The following is a 16,331-nucleotide window of genomic DNA, read 5'->3' as shown; positions in this document are numbered from 1 at the left end:
CCCCTTCCCCATTCCTTCTGTCCTCAGCCCACCCCCTCCCCATTTCCTCCCTTCCTTCTGACAACCAGTGCAACCTCCTCTGGTTGGGGAACCAGGTGCAACCTCCCCCAGACTCCTTGCAAAACAACTAATTAAATAGATGAGCTGCACAGGGCAGCTTTCTAATTAGATTTGAGGAAAGTTCCCAAGGCTTCCCAGAGCCCCCTAGTTCCACTTTCCACCAGCTGCAAAGTCTTCTCCCTCCCCCACAGCGACAGTGGCAAACTCCCTCCTTAACCAGGTAAAACCCCAGCCCGAAGTGCACTCCAGACCAGACTTTTCTAGAACAGGATGCTTCTCCCTCTTTGCCTTAATGAAGTGACCTGTCTCCATTGATGTCAGTTCTCTCATCCCGTGGCGGCAGGGGAGGGGTACAAAAGGCCAGAACCCCAGCTATTCCAACCCTAACAATCTGTGTAGTTGCTAAATATCAATCTGTTTTTTTTTTTTTTTTTGACGTAAGGTTAAAATCTGATCCTCTGTAAAAGCAATGAGGTTGATGAAATACATAAGTGTTAATAGATATTTGGGGAAATAGTCTTTTTGTATCCTACTGAGATAATCCTTGTCTCATTAAGTTCTACTTGTTTAAAAACAGCTGAGTTCTAAAAGTTTCAAAGTTTTAAAAGTCTGTTTAAATATGGACTTGTTTTACATGTCAAGCATAGAAAGCTAAGACACTGTGGCAAAAAATGTTCTACATGAAGGATCTCCGTGAGGCCCCAGTGGAAAGCAGCAGCCATCAAAAGAGGATGTACTTTTCTCTAAAGGGAGGAGAGAACTTCCACTTTGCTTATGGCCTTGTCCAAATACTGAGAGTTGTGGACTCAAAAGGCTTCCTTAACCTATGCAGCTCATGTCAAGAGCCTCAGGTGGTTACTGACGTCATAGATAAAAAAAATTAACACTCTTAAGATTTCTTTATTTGAAAGTCAGAGTTAGAGAGGTCTTCCATCTGCTGGTTCACTCTCCAATTGGCCGCAATGGCCGGAGCTGTGCCAATCTGAAGCCAGGAGCCAGCGCCCATATGAGATGTCGGCGCTTCAGGCCAGGGTGTTAACCTGTTGCACCAGAGCCAGCCCCATTAATTTTTTTTTTTTGTCTTTTCTTTTCTTTTTTTTTCTTCCAACAGGCAGAGTGGACAGTGAGAGAGAGAGACAGAGAGAAAGGTCTTCCTTTTTGCCGTTGGTTCACCCTCCAATGGCCGCTGCAGCCGGCGCACCGGGCTGATCCGATGGCAGGAGCCAGATACTTATGTGCAGATTGTGTGTCTATATAAAAATTATTAAAAACTGCTAAATTAACACAAATTACCTTTCTGGTGCACCTGACTTAAATAAATATGATAAATAGGCTGTTCTCAATTTGTTGGTAAAGAAAAACTAAAAAAAAAAAAATTTTTTTAAGTTATTGACATGTTTGCATTTGGGTCTGCTGGTCAAACAAGTTGCACTTGTGTTAGGTATTTGCAACCATAAAGGTATACTATTTATCTAAAAACAATATAGTTAGAGGTATAATATAGTGCTCATTGCTCCCTCTAAAGTCCAAGTTAAAGTTGTTCTTGGCAAATTAATAACAAAATTTATAGACAAATTAGTGAAACCATCTTCATGTTTTGATCTTACTTAAAGAACATAGCTCTCCTCATGGGCATTGCATTGTTTCAAAAAAAAAAAACTGTCAAAACATGCCTGTGACTACAGACTTCTAGCTCAGCCACCAAAGATTAAGGACAGAACGCAACAACCCCTTAACTGACATCCTAGAGGATGCCTCTGTGGTCTGCTTTAGCAGGAGGAATGTAAAGATAGCTGTCAAGCCAACTAATAGCTACTTTACACAGTGTTCTGCCATCAAAAAGACCCAGTGAGGCCAGTCCATCCCAAATGGCATCAGGCTTCAATTTGGAAAGCCAGGAGATGGGGCAAACAGCCATCCTGAAAAAAGCCAGCCTCTACCAAATTTTGTCAAGAGCTGAGTGAATGGAATTGCCTTGGGGCTGAAGGGATCCCAGGTTAGAACCACAGATCCTACTGGCTCCAAGCTCAAAGAGCCCTTTACTCTGCCAGCTTCCAAGATAACTACTGCCATTGAGGGCAAGGCCTCGGGTCAGGACAGGCAGGACTGCAATCTTCCTTTCAGAAGTGCCGCCTCTTCTGTACTAACCTCCTGTTCAAGCCAGCTTTTCTCCCAGGCCGCCTAGGTAATGGAGTCAACAGGGCGTCTTCCCTCAAGAGGTTCACACCTTTCTTATGATGTCTCTTCCACTATCCCATGTAAAGACAGAGAGAGGTCGGGCCTCATACGTACCTGGCCAGGCCTACATGCCTCTCTCTGTGAGAAAACCTGCTCCTGGTTTAGAGAACACATTTCTTAGGTACTCTAATAACGATTCAATCTTTTTGTTTTAGATCCTGTTGTATCTAATTTGCTTGTTAGACCTGCAAATTCCAGACTTAGAAAGCCACAAAGTGGGGAAAAGTCCTCTATTGTAAAAAAGCCTTCTCGGGGCTGGCGCTATGGTGCAGCGGGTTAACACCCTGGCCTGAACTGCTGGCATCCCAGATGGGCGCTGGTTCGAGTCCCAGCTGCTCCACTTCCGATCCAGCTCTCTGCTATGGCCTGGGAAAGCAATAGAAGATGGCCCAAGCCCTTGGGCCCCTGCACCCGCGTGGGAGACCGGGAAGAAGCTCCTGGCTCCTGGCTTCGGATCAGCTTAGCTCTGGCCATTGTGGCAAATTGGGGAGTGAAACAACAGAAGGAATACCTTTCTCTCTGTCTCTCCCTCTCACTGCCTAACTGTACCTCTCAAATAAATAAAATCTTTAAATCAAATAAAAAAGCCTTCAACCAGATAAAACAAACCCTTAGAAATAAACAGACCCTTGTTCCATCCACCCCTACTACAGTCAAAGTCCACAAGATAGCTCCCTGGACCCACCACAACAGACAGGCAGGTGGGCTGACACTGGAGTGCAGCTCAAATCCAGCAATACCATACAAGCTGAGCCTCTCAAACAGGAGGGTCAGCCCTAAAGAGACCAGCAGGGCCAGTGGCTGCAGAGAAACTCCGGAAGAGGACTGATTTACCCAGGGCCGGAGCTTGAGGAAACAGCTGCCCAATAAAATAAATGCAGCGATCCTTTAGTTTTTGTCTCTTTAGATTGGTTTTAAAATTTTAAGCAACTTTTGTATACAAATAGGTGATGAGGACAAGATCATAAAAACAATTACTGATCAAACAAAAAAGGTCACCCTTGGGGCAGGGGTTGTCCATCCACCTCAGCGGAGGGCCCAACTGGACCCTCAGCACCATGGGCTATGCGCCTTGAAGGGTGGCTGACAGTAATGGAGGCCGTTCATGCGATGCTGCGCAGTGCTGGGGGTGGGAACCCCCCTAGCACCTGTGGGGGCCGTAATTAAGAAACGGCTGTTTTCCCCTGAAGTGCTCTAGAAACACAACGCAATTCCAACAGGTTTTACTGGTTAATTTTTGCAGGGAAGGGGTGGTTACAAATCAGCATGCTAATAATGAGATCCTCCTTGGAAAGACAAAGGAATTAGGGACTGGTGCTGTGGCACAGCGGGTTAAAGCCACAGCCTGCAGCAATGGCAAACCATATAGGCATCAGTTTGAGTCCTGGCTGCTCCACTTCTGATCCAGCTCTCTGCTATGGCCTGGGAAAGCAGCAGAAGATGGCCCAAGTCCTTGGGGCCCAGCACCTGCGTGGGAGACCTGGAAGAAGCTCCTGGCTTCAGATCAGATAAGCTCTAGGCATTGCAGTCATTTGGGGAGTGAACCAGCAGAGGGAAGACCTCTCTCTCTGGCTCTACCTCTCTCTGTAACTCTCACTTTCAAATAAATAAAAATAAATCTTTGGTTAAATAAAATCAAAGGAATTCAAACAGCCTAAATAATCATGAGAAAGAAGAACACAACTGGAGGACTCACTATCCGACCTCAAGTCCCAGTCTCAGCTATGAGACTACAGCCATCAGGCGAGGGTGGCGCTGGAGAAAGCACAGGTGCTGAGCTCCATAGGACACACACACACAAAGGGACACACGTGAACACGGTCAGCTCCTGTTTGATAAAGGTACACAGGAATGCAATGTACATAGTATAGTCTTTTCAACAAATGGTCCTGCAGCAATTAGATACCCACATGCAAATAAAACAAAACCTCCATCCATTCCTGACCCCAAACAAAAAATTAAGTCAGATGGATCACATAGCTAAATGTGAAACTCCTAAAAGAATAGGAGGCAACATTTGTGGCTAAATTAGACAAAGATAACATTACCAAAAGTGTAATTCATAGAAGCAAAGACTGATAAATTAAAGTCCATCCAAATTAAAACCTTCTGCTCCTTGAAAAACATAAGAGAAAGGAAACTGGGAGGAAGTATTCACACATCATACATCTAACAAAGAACTTTGTAATATATAAAGAACTTTAAGGAGTTCATAATTATTAGAAGAATGTACAAATCTTAACATATACCTCACCAAAGATGGCAAACAAGCTGGTGACAAGGAAATGCAAATTAGTACCACAATGAGATACCATTGCCCACCTACTAGAATGGCTACAATTTATAAACTGGCGCTAAGGCCTAGCCGGTAAAGCTGCTGCAACCCCTGCATCCCATAAGGGCGTGGGTTCCAGTCACAGCTGCTCTACTTCCAATCCAGCTCCCTGTAATGTAATTGCCTGGGACAGCAGTGGAGGATGGCCCAAGTGCTTGAGCCCCTGCACCCACAAAAGAGACCCAGATGGAGTCGGGGCTCCTGGCTTCGGCCTGGCCCAGCTCCCACCTTTGCAGCCAATTCAAGAGTGAACCAAGGCTGGTGCTGCGGCTCAATAGGCTAATCCTCCGTCTTGTGGCGCCGGCACACCGAGTTCTAGTCCAAGTTGGGGCGCCGGATTCTGTCCCGGTTGCCCCACTTCCAGGCCAGCTCTCTGCTGTGGCTTGGGAATGCAGTGGAGGATGGCCCAAGTGCTTGGGCCCTGCACCCCATGGGAGACCAGGAGAAGCGCCTGGCTCCTGCCATCAGATCAGCGTGATGCACCGGCCGCAGTGCACCGGGAGCAGCAGCCATTGGAGGGTGAACCAACGGCAAAGGAAGACCTTTCTCTCTGTCTCTCTCTCACTGTCCACTCTGTAAAAAAAAAAAAAAAAAAAAAAAAAGAGTGAACCAGCAGATGGAAGATCTCTAACTCTGCCTGTCGAAATCATCAATCTTTAAAAAAACAAACAAAAAACCTGACAATACTAATTGTATATACGGATGAAGAGCAAATAGAACTCAGACTTTTTTTTTTTATTAGAGTTAGTGAGAGAGAGAGAGACAGACGGAAAGGTCTTCCTTCCGTTGGTTCACCCCCCAAATGGCTGCTATGGCCGGCACACTGGGCAAACCCGAAGCCAGGAGCCAGGTGCTTCCTCCTGGTCTCCCATGGGGTGCAGGGCCCAAGCACTTGGGCCATCCTCCACTGCCTTCCCGGGCCACAGCAGAGAGCTGGACTGCAAGAGGAGCAACCGGGACTAGAACCCAGAGCCCACATGGGATGCCGGCGCCGCAGGCGGAGGATTAACCAAGTGAGCCACAGAACCGCCTCCCCCCCCCCCACCTTTTTATTAGACAGGCAAAGTTAGACAGTGAGAGAGAAAAAGGGAACTCAGACATTTTTGACAGGAATGCAAAAAGGCAGTTATATTGGAACACAGTCCATCGGTTTCTCATAAAGTTAAAACACAAGTAATTCCATCCTTGTTATTCTCCCAAATGAAATGAACTCGAGTCCATACAACTACCTGTAGGCAAAGATGATAGCAATGCTGTTCATCATCTCCCTAAACTGAAACAACTCAAGTGGCCTGTGAGTATAAACTGCTGTGTGTGCACACCACGGAATACTACTCTGCCACTGACCCTACGCAGCAACACAAAGCAGTATCCAATGTGCCGTCTTTGAAGAAGCCACAGTGAAAGGCCACTACTGCTCTGGGATTCTGCACGCACCCATTTCTATGACATTCTAGAAAAGGAAAAACTAATAGCAGCAGAAAACAATCTTTTCTTTATAAAGCATTACAGGTAGAGAAAGATACAGCTACAAAGGAGCTTCATCATGGGAATATGGGGAAGTGAGGAAATTCTTCTGCATTTTGACTGTGGGGGTGGGTGATTACACGATGCTATGCATTTTTCAAAATACAGAATTCTACACAAAAAGGAATGAATTTTTCTGTAAATAAATTATACATCAATTAAAAAACAGGGGTGGGCTTTTGTCATAGCAGTGAATCCTCAGGCAGGGTCTGCATTCCACATGGGAGTGCTTAGGTTTCCGTGCACGTTCTGATGCAGATTCCAGCTTGCTGCTAATCAGTGCACACTCTAGGAGGCCTCTTGACCACGGCTTGAGTGACTGGGTCCCTGTCCTCAGTGTGGGGGACTCAGGGTGAGTTCCCAGCTCCAAGCTTTGGCCTGGCCCCGCCTTGGCTACTGTGGGCATCTGGGGTGTGAACAAAGGTTTGGGAGAGCTCTGTCTCTCCTTGTGTCTCTACCTTTCAAATAGATAAGAGTTTGGTGGGTGTCCCAATATTGATACTATTTTCCACACTTCTCTGCATCTCCAATGTATTTTCTAATAAAAAGTTAAAATTTTTAAATTAATCTGAATTTTTAAAAAAGATTTACTTATTTATTTCAAACGCAGAGTTAGAGAGGGAGGGAGGCAGAGAGGGGGGCAGAGAGAGATCTTCCACCCACCAATTCACTCCCCAAATGGTTGCAATGACCAGGGCTAGACCAGGCTGAAGCCAAGAGCTTCATCTGGGTCTCCCACATGGTGGCAGAGGCCCAAGCACTTGTGTCATCTTCTGTTGCTTTCCCAGGCACATTAGCAGGGAGCTAGATCTTAAGTGGAGCAGATGAGATTTGAACAGGTGCCCATATGGGGTCCTGACATCACAGGTGGTAGCTTACCTTGCTATACCACAATGCTGGCCCCAGCATCAAATTTTTTTTTTAAAACATCTTGTCCTCTGACGTGGCATATCTTATGTAGCATTTTTACTAAAAGTGTCTAACCTAAATATATTAATATAGTTATAATTATTGAGGAATACTTTGCAAAGTGACTGCCCTTATTCTTCAGAAATTTCAGTATCATCAAAGATAGACCAATGTCTTGCCTGAATGAACTCTACAAGGCCATGACAATTAAATGCATGTGTAGTTCTGGGTTCTTTATCAGAAAAAACAAGCTACAGTAGACCTTATCAGGACAAAGGGAGTACAGACTGTGTATCAGGTAACAGAGTTGCACCAACATTAAATTTCTCAAGTGTGATGATTACATTATAGTTCTATAAGAGGAAGGCTTTGTTCCTAGAAATATCACTTAAGTGCTCTGAGTTCTAGACTCATTCTCAAATGGCTCAACCAAAAAAGAAAAAGTAATTTTTACATACACATATTTCTGAAGTGCAAACGCAGCAAAGCGTTACCAACCAGTTAGTGTGGGTGTAGTACACACAGGCATTCATGATGCTGTTTTGTGTTTGAAAATTTTCCAAAGAGTAATTTAGGAAAGACGTTTACAAAGCATTCTTAGGGGTGGGCGTTTGGGGCAGCAGTCAGCTCACGGCTTGGCACACTCAGAGTACCTGGTTCACATCAAGGCCACACAACCACCAATCCAGCTTCCTGCCAACGTGCCTACTGGTCAGGCAGCAGATGATGGCTCGAGCACTGTGGCGCTGTCACCCACGTGGGAGACCAGGACTGAGCTCTAGGCTCCCAGCTTTGGCCTGGCCCAGCCCTGGCTGCTGTGGGCATTCTGGAGTAAACCAGCAGATGGAAGAACTCTGCTGATCTGTTTTCCCAATGAAAATACATAAATAAATTTTTTAATGTTAAATGTTGAGGCTGCTAGAATGTTTCATTAAAAAAAAAAATCTGCTTCTAAAACCTGTAAAATGCAAGCCAGGCCCAGTTTTTGCAGACAGCAGCACACACAGTTCTAGTTGCCAGTTCCTCCAGGAGCTTCCCAGGGAAGGCCGAGGACTACTGCTTTCTGCCACTCTCCAAGGCCACGTGCCCAGCCATCAGGGTGCTACGGCCTCCCAGATTTCAAACACAGACGTGTGTGGCCCGGGATGCTTTCCTCATATTTGCTGTGTGTACTTATGTATTTGAAAAGCAGAGTGACAGAGAGAGATGGACAGCAAGAGCAAGGTGGGGGATGGGGAGAGAGCTCTTCCATCTGCTGGTTCACTCCCCAAATGCCCACAACAGCCAAGTCTGGGAGGAGGGAAGGAACTCCACTCTGACCTCCTACACAGGGGCAGGGGTCAAAGTACTTGGGCCATCATACGCTGCCTTCCCATGTGAGCACACGGGAAGCTGGACCAGAAGCTGAGCGGTCAGATCTGAACAGGCACCCTGAGGTGCGATGCAGACATCACACGCGGCACCTAACCAGCTGGGGCGTGCGAGCCCCTCCTCCCATTCCTGGCAGCCAACAGCTCTTCTCTGCCCTCCTTAGCCAGGAGAGGTCTCGGCCCCGCCAGATGTGGCAGAGTCTCCTGCAGGCCGGACTCTTCAGGAACAGCACAGCTGCCCTGCTACAGGGCTCCTGGTGATGCGGCTCTCCAGGTACAGCTCTCGCCTGTGTCTGCGTCACTCAGGGAGGCCGCTGTCTTCTGGGTCGCTGCTTCTCTTCTCTGCCAGGTTCCTGTCTCATGACCACCAAGAACCAGTTCGAGTCCCGCCTGTTCCACTTCTGATCCAGCTCCCTGGGAATGTGCCTCGGGGTCCCAGTGCTTGGTCCCCTGCCACCCACATGATAGGCCCGGATGGAGTTCCTGGTTCCTGGCTTCAGACTCTGCCAGATCTGGCTGTTGCGGCCATTTGAGGAATGAAACAGTGGATGGAAGACCTCCCTCTCTGTTGGTCTCTGTCATTCTGTTCTTCAAATAAGTAAATCTTTTTAAAAAGTCGTGGCAAACTGCAGATAAAATTCATCCTTTTGGGCAATTTTAAGTGTACAGTTCAGTAGCATTACGTAGACTGGCACTGTTGTGCAACCATGAGCACTAGCCATCTCCAGAATTCCTCACCTTGCAAAACTGAATCTCTGCCCTGTACGCACAAACCCAACCTCTGGCAGCTGCCATTCAACTCGCCCACAGAATCATACAGCACGTGGGCCTTTCTGCTTGGCTCACCTCACTTCATATGACATCCTCACGTGTAAGAGGACACCTCCAAACTAACTAATGTGAAAGCTAAATAATTTCCCATCCTCCATGCACACCACCCTGAGGGTACCCCATCACCTGTTGATGGGCACAGGGTGGAAGGGGGCACCGTATCCATGGAAATGCCACATCAATCTGGATCAGGACAGCCGGAACCTGGACCTCACTGGGGCACATACTCCTATAAGGGACAGAAGATTTGCTCCAAGGGTGAGCCAGGTCAGAGTCATAAGTGGAGGCCGGGCAGAGCTGAGGGCAGACATAAGCAGGTTCCAGGGCCCAACACACAGACGGGTTCCCAAGCAGGAGGGCACGAGCCCAGCACTTCTTGCCCAAGTCCTGCACCCACGGGCGTGCACGTGGCAGGATGGGTGAGAGCCCTTTCACAGGAAGGAATTGGGACTAACATATTTAGGACTGATGGAGAACATTGACTAATGCAGAGGAGCCTCCCAGGGAGACCTGAAATCCCTTCAAAGTCTGAGAGCCGAGGCCGACCCCATGGCTCACTTGGTTCATCCTCTGCCTGGGGCGCCAGCGAACCATATGGGCGCCGGGTTCTAGTCCCAGTTGCTCCTCTTCTAGTCTAGCTCTCTGCTGTGGCCCGGGAGGGCAGTGGAGGATGGCCCAAGTGCTTGGGCCCTGCACCCGCATGGGAGACCACGAGGAAGCACCTGGCTACTGGTTTCTGATCGGCGCAGCACGCTGGCCATGGCGGCCATTTGTGGAGTGAACAAAAGGAAGGAAGACCTTTCTGTCCGTCTGTCTGTCTCTCTCACTGTCTCTAACTCTGTGAAATAAATAAAACAGATTGAAAAGTCTGAGAGCCAGGCCTCCTTGCAAGGAGTCAGCGGCTTCGGGGGTGTGTGACGCTCTGGTCGGGTGAATCCACAGAACACAGACACCACCCATCCCCCTCCTTCGCGGCGCCCCTCCCCATCCCACACCCTGGCTCCGGTTTGTAAACTCCCTCCTCCAGCGCCTCCCCTCCGGCTTCCTCGGGAGCCCTCCGGCACCTCAAGTCTCCAAGGTGGAGGCCCATGCCCGCCCCGGGGACCAGGACACCCGCGTGAGGAGAGGGCGGCGGGGGGGGGGGGGGGGTCCCGGAAGCCGAGCCCCGAGGGCGGCGGGGGAAGGGCGGGAGCCAGGTCCACGGTTCCCCGCGAGGGCCCTAACCTAGGGCGGACGTGGGCTGGGGTGTGCGGGGCACCGACACACCTGCCAACGTGCCCGAGTCACGAATGCACACCTAGTGCAAGACAGCTCGCAGCAACTGCCCTCCGGGGTCCTCGGGAACAGCGCACGCGCCCCCTTCTGAAGCGACCCCCACCCGCACTCCAGCCTCCCGCCTGCAGCGACCCGGGCCCGACCGTCCGTGCGCGGGCCGCTCGCTCACCTGCAGCACCAGGACCTGGAGCATCTTCGCCGCGCCTCTGGCCCGCTTGCCCTGGACGACGCGCCCGGCGGCGGGCGTGGCGGGCGTGGCGAGCCGCGCGGCCCCTCCCGTCGCCCCGGGGGCGGCCCCTGCCTTCGCGCCGGACGCCTCAGGCCTCTGCGGGGGCCGCGCCCACCAGCTCCACGGGGACTCCAGCTTCCTGCCCTGGACGCGCCCCCGCCTGCAGGCCCGGCCGCCACGCCCCCCAGTGCCGCGCCTCGTCTTCCCACCCGACGCCGCCGCCGCGGGCGCGCTCTGGGCTCCTCGTCGGCTCCACCCCGCGCCCCCGGCCTCTCGTAATGGCGCCCGCCCCCGCGCCGGCCTCGAGGCGTCCAGAAGCCACGTGGGCGCCCAACGGCCCCGGACAACGGCCGGCCTTGCGCAGCGCCGCCGTGCGGCGGGGAGGGGCGTGGGGCCCCGCGGTGCTGGGCGCGCGGCTCGCTTCCTGGGCCGCGGGGCGCCCGGGGGCTTGGGGACCTGGGCTGGCCTCCCCGCCGGGAGCGCGCGGGGCCTGCTGAGCTGTCCACCCCCAGCGTCCAGCGGGCCGCGCTCCCCAGGTCTCTGTGCGGGGCTTGCTTGTCTTAGCGGAGTTTGCACGACCCCGTCCTCTGAGTGGGCCGGGGTCTGCAGCTCCTGTGACTGAAGCAGCCACCAGAGTTCTCACTTGGAAGGCTCTGTCCCTGCACCCAGAAGAAGCTCCTGGCTTCTGATTGGCCCAGCTCTGGCCATCTGGGGAGTGAACCAGCTGATGGAAGACCTTTCTCTCTGTCTTTCCCTCTCTCTCTAACTAGCACTCAAATAAATAAATAAATAATATTTTTTTAAAAAATGAAAGAAACCTCGACACCCCCCCCAAATCCTGGGCCAGGAAGCTTTTACAGCTGAATTCCTTAATATTTCAGTGGGGGGTGGGGGTGGGCACAAGGTTTCTTAAGCTCTATGTGGAAATGTGTTAATTGATTGGGGCAACCAACAAAATAGTAGAAGACCAGATTAGAGAGAGCATGGGAATTGTTAGGTTCTGTGCTTGGGGGAGCAAGATGTTCAGGTAAGCCTCTAGTTTTAAAAAATAAGCTCGACTCTCTCGATAACTGACTTTCAAGTAAACCTTTAAAAAAATAAAAATGCAAGGAAAAAAAAAAAAGCTTGATTCTACAGGCCCCACAGGTGTGTGCTTGACGTCCCCCCAGGAGGACCTTGGGAAAGGACAGGTGTGCGCCTGCGAGTCAGGCAGGAAGCTGCTGATGGGGAGCATGGTGTTCACCTGGTGCTGGGGGGGGGGGGGTGGCGAGGAAGCAGGCTACATACCTGGCAGGCCAACACGCCTGTCGACAGGTGAGACGTGGAAGGTCCCAGGCCTGAAAGGAGGTGGAGAACACGGGCAGGCGATGTGCCAGCGCAGTGGCTGGAGCCCCTGCATGGGGTGTCCGTCTGCATTTGCGTTCAGTTTCCTGCTATGTGCAGGAGAAGCAGCAGGGGAAGGCCCAAGTGCTTGGGTTCCTGCCACCCACGTGGGAGATGCAGCTGTATTTCCTGCTTTCAGCCCGACTCGGCCCTGCTACTGTGGGCACTTGGGGAATGAACCAGTGGATGAAAGATCTCTCTCTCTCTCTCCCTGCCTCCCTCCCTCCCTCCCTCGTGCTCTCTCTCTTTCTCTCATTTTGCATTTCAAATATATAAAATTTTTTAAATGAAGAATGCAAGGGACAACCTTTGTCTTTTTTTCTTTGACTAATTCTCATGCTGCAAAAGGTGATCCTGAAACATTGTCACAAACCTGCTTCCAGAAAGTGGAACTATTTGTACATCACAGTGGCCTTACCAAGCCCAGGGTCTTTGGCTCACTTGCAGATAGAAATTGACAAGGGGCCAATATGCAACCCAGACAGGGTTTATGGGGTGCTCATGCTCCAACACACGGACAGCACTGCAGGGTGAGCTTCAGTCAACTTGCTGTCCTATGGGAGCCGAACAGGTGCTTTCATGGGGGTGGGAAGGCGTGCCCGTTCCCCCAGTGCACACGGCACTTCAATCTGGCTCAAACCCCTGGGCACAGGACAGCATTTGGCACCCAGCTAGGTGATCTGCACAGGCACCGCTGATTTGGCTTTCACTCTTTTTGCACACGACACACCACAGCAATGGTGCTCAATACCATCACCCCGGAAAGTTCACATGAGGCCATTTTGGGCATGCTTGAACGTTCAGGAGTCCCTACCAGGGCAGCAGGGGTCACTGCCGGTGAGGATCTGACACTCCTCGCTCCTGATTGGTTTGGAGCTAGAAATGGACACGTGTCCAGTTGTGAGGAGCTTGATATTTTTCTAAATGAGTCCTGTTTCTCTCCTGTTGCACTGGGATGGATACTCAAAATGAGGCTGCAGCCACCCAGTCTCTTAAGACTGCAGAGTTTCAGAATCTGTACCTGTAACCTGCTCCCCCCTCCCCCAACTCTGATGCTAATGGGAAGATTTTTTGTTTGTTTTTTAAAAGACCTTGCACCATTGTTTTGGACATTTGGTGCAGCAGTTAAGACACAGCTTGGTATGCTGGTAGCCCAGATCAGAGTGCCTGGATTTGAGGCCTGGCTCCACTTTGAATTCTAGCTTCCTGCTCGCCTACATCATGGGAGGAAGTAAGTGACAGCCCAAATATTTGGATCCCTGTCACCCACACAGGAGACCCAAATTGAGTTTGGGGCTCCTGGCTTCAGCCTGGCCCAGCCCTGGCTGTTGCAGACATTTGGGGAATGGATCAGTGGCCAGGAGATCTCTGTCTCTCTGCCTTTCAAATAAATAAATGTAAAGAAAAATTCTAAAACTTTACAACATAAAAAGGTAGAAAGAGAACAAGGTTGTGAAAAAAAGGAAGACGTAGTGTGGTGCTGCCATATCGTCCCCATTAGGTGTCTGGGCCACTTTGGAGCAGAGTAGCTGGGGTTCAGGCTCTGTGGTCTGTAGGAACCCCCAGAAGAGCCCAGGGAAGAGTTGGCCACGGTAAGTGGAAAAAGAAAGCAATGACTGATTACGATGACTTTGCATTTTGTGTCTGGATTTGCCACTGCTTTCCTGATGCGAAGACACCTAAAGCTTAAGAAACACACTGGGGGCAGGCCCTTGGTGCAGTGGTTAAGCCGCTGCAGCCATGTCCTATATTAGAATACCTGAGTCCAGGTTCCAGCTCCTCCTCCAATCCCAGCTTCCTGCTGATGCCCACCTAGGAGACAGCAGATGATGGCTCGAGTGGCTGGGCCCTGGCCACTACATGCGAAACCTGAATTGAGCTCCCCGCTCCTGGTCCAGCCCCAGCTATTGCAGACTTAGTCAACAAGCAGATGTAAGATCTCTATGTGTCTGTCTCTGTCTCTCTGCCTTTCAAATAAAACATGAAATGTTTAAAAAAATTTAATAAAAATTTAAAAACTGAGGATGCTTTCGGTCATCTACTCACTAGAAATGAAGAACATTTCAAGAGGTATAATCTATTGATTGTGGATCAAACTCTTGAACTCATGTAGGATATGTTGAACTCATACTGGATATGTTTGTAAATAAACTCAGGAGATGAATGCTTTAAAATTTTTTCTCAATTCATTTTTGTAAGATAGTTAAATTTCGGTACTAAAATGTGACAAAGATAACACAGAGTAATTTCCCTTATTATTGCAGGTGGTGAAATTCCAAATAAAATGCTGCCAAGTAAAACCCAAGACAAATTAAAAAAAAAAAAAAGTTAAGCCATGGCCAATAAGGCAGTAAGGCTTACTCAGGAATGCAGGAAGGTTTAATAGTGCCCAATCACAAATATTGCCAGTTAAACAGCTCTGCAAGCAACCAAAAGAAGTTACTGGAGCTGCCACGAACATGCTGGCTCTTCCAGGGATCATGGGATGAACAGAAGATATTGGAAAATTTTTAAAGATTGATTGATTGATTTGAAAGGCAGAAGAAGAGACAGAGAGAGAAAGAGAGAGAGAGATCTTCTATTTGCTTGTTCACTCCCCAAATGGTCTGGTCTGGGCCAGGCAGAAGCCAGGAACCAGGAACTTCTTCCAGGTCTCCCACGTGAGTGCAGGGACCCAAGCATTTGGCCATCTTCCACTGCTTTCCCAGGCACATTAGCAGGGATCTGGCTCGGAAGTGGAGCAGCTGAGACTCAGGGCCGTATGGGAGAGATGCCAGCGTTGCAGGAGGCGGCTTTACCTGTTAGGTCACGATGCTGGCCCTGCTCATAGGAACTGAAAGGCTCTGCCGTGGTGGGAATGGTCTTTTGAATCTTCAGGGGGCCAGGGTGGAAAGAGTTCTGTTCTCTCCAGTGAGTTACTCCTTCAGTAAAGCCCATGATAATGAGATGGTTGACACCGGCAGTGATTACAGTTGAAGCTGGAACTCTGCACTGCCTAGTAAACTTCAGCATACACTTGACTGTTTCTATAAACACTGCCATTGACTTCTGTAAACAAGAGTTCATAATAATTCACTCAAATTGCCCAGCGCCGCAGCTCACTAGGCTAATCCTCCGCCTGTGGCACTGGCACACCAGGTTGTAGTCCTGGTTGGGACGCCGGATTCTGTCCTGGTTGCTCCTCTTCCAGTCCAGCTCTCTGCTGTGGCCCGGGAGGGCAGTGGAGGATGGCGCAGGTCCTTGGGCCCTGTACCCGCATGGGAGACCAGGAGGAAGCACCTGGCTCCTGGCTTCGGATTGGCGCAGCGCACTGGCCGCAACACGCCGGCCTTAGCGGCCACTTGGGAGGGTGAACCAACAGAAAAAGGAAGACCTTTCTCTCTGTCTCTCTCTCTCACTGTCTAACTCTGCCTGTCAAAAAATAAAAATTCACTCAAATTATCTTATAATGTGATGTTGGCATAATGTGACCATGCAACTTTCCAATATAAGTTTACTAAGAAAACGTTTTACCTTCTCCTTTAAAGAACTTTATATTTTGGGCCAGTATTATGGCGCTGCAGGTAAAGCTACTGCCTGTGACGCCAACATCCACTATGGGCAATGCTGGTTCGAGTCCAGGCTGCTCTACTTCTGCCCCAGCTCCCTTACTGATGCCTCTGGGAAAGCAGAGGAAGATGATCCAAGTGACTGGGCCACTGCCATCCATGTGGGAAAGCTGGATGGAGGCCCAGGCTCCGGGCTTTGGCCAGCCCTGGCTCTTGCTGCCATTTAGGAAATGAAGGAGCAGATACAAGATCTCTCCCTCCCTCTCTGTCTGTAACTCTGCCTTTCAAATACATAAAGAAAATCTTTTTTCAAAAATAAGAACTTAATAATAAACACTGACTATATCTATATTCAGATTTACAAAGATAAATTATCTATTGAGTTGAATCCTATTCATACTCATTTTAAAATTTTTAACTGACATATGTGTACTTATTTATGGGGTACAGTATTATAATTTGATACAGGTAATGATCAGGCTAATTCATATTTCTCTCTTCTTAAATATCAGTTCTCTGTATTAAGGACTTCAAATTGGGCCGTCCTCTCCTGCTCGTCCAGGCATCCCAGCAGGGAGCAAAATGGGAAGCAGAGCAGAACTGCTCTAGTTTCCTCATGTATCTGT

At 49.6% G+C, this 16,331-nt stretch overlaps 1 protein-coding gene across 2 annotated transcripts in view; it reads right to left on the bottom strand.

Annotated features, from left to right (window-relative positions):
- LOC138846706 (uncharacterized) overlaps nucleotides 1-10,823 on the bottom strand; it is a 480,670-nt gene extending 469,847 nt beyond the window's left edge. The window contains exon 1 of one of the 2 annotated variants that reach the window (XM_089306584.1): nucleotides 10,715-10,823. The gene's annotated coding sequence lies outside the window, so the exon portion shown is untranslated. Of the gene's footprint in view, nucleotides 1-4,002; nucleotides 4,212-10,714 lie in introns of those variants that run through there. The other variant, XM_089306585.1, reaches the window with a different exon arrangement.
- Between the last annotated feature and the right edge of the window lie 5,508 nt (nucleotides 10,824-16,331).

Source organism: Oryctolagus cuniculus, chromosome 10, assembly GCF_051225735.1.
Source record: "Oryctolagus cuniculus isolate XC-2025 breed Fujian yellow rabbit chromosome 10, ASM5122573v1, whole genome shotgun sequence".
Taxonomy (NCBI): Eukaryota; Metazoa; Chordata; class Mammalia; order Lagomorpha; family Leporidae; genus Oryctolagus; species Oryctolagus cuniculus.
This window is presented reverse-complemented; position numbering and strand designations above follow the sequence as displayed.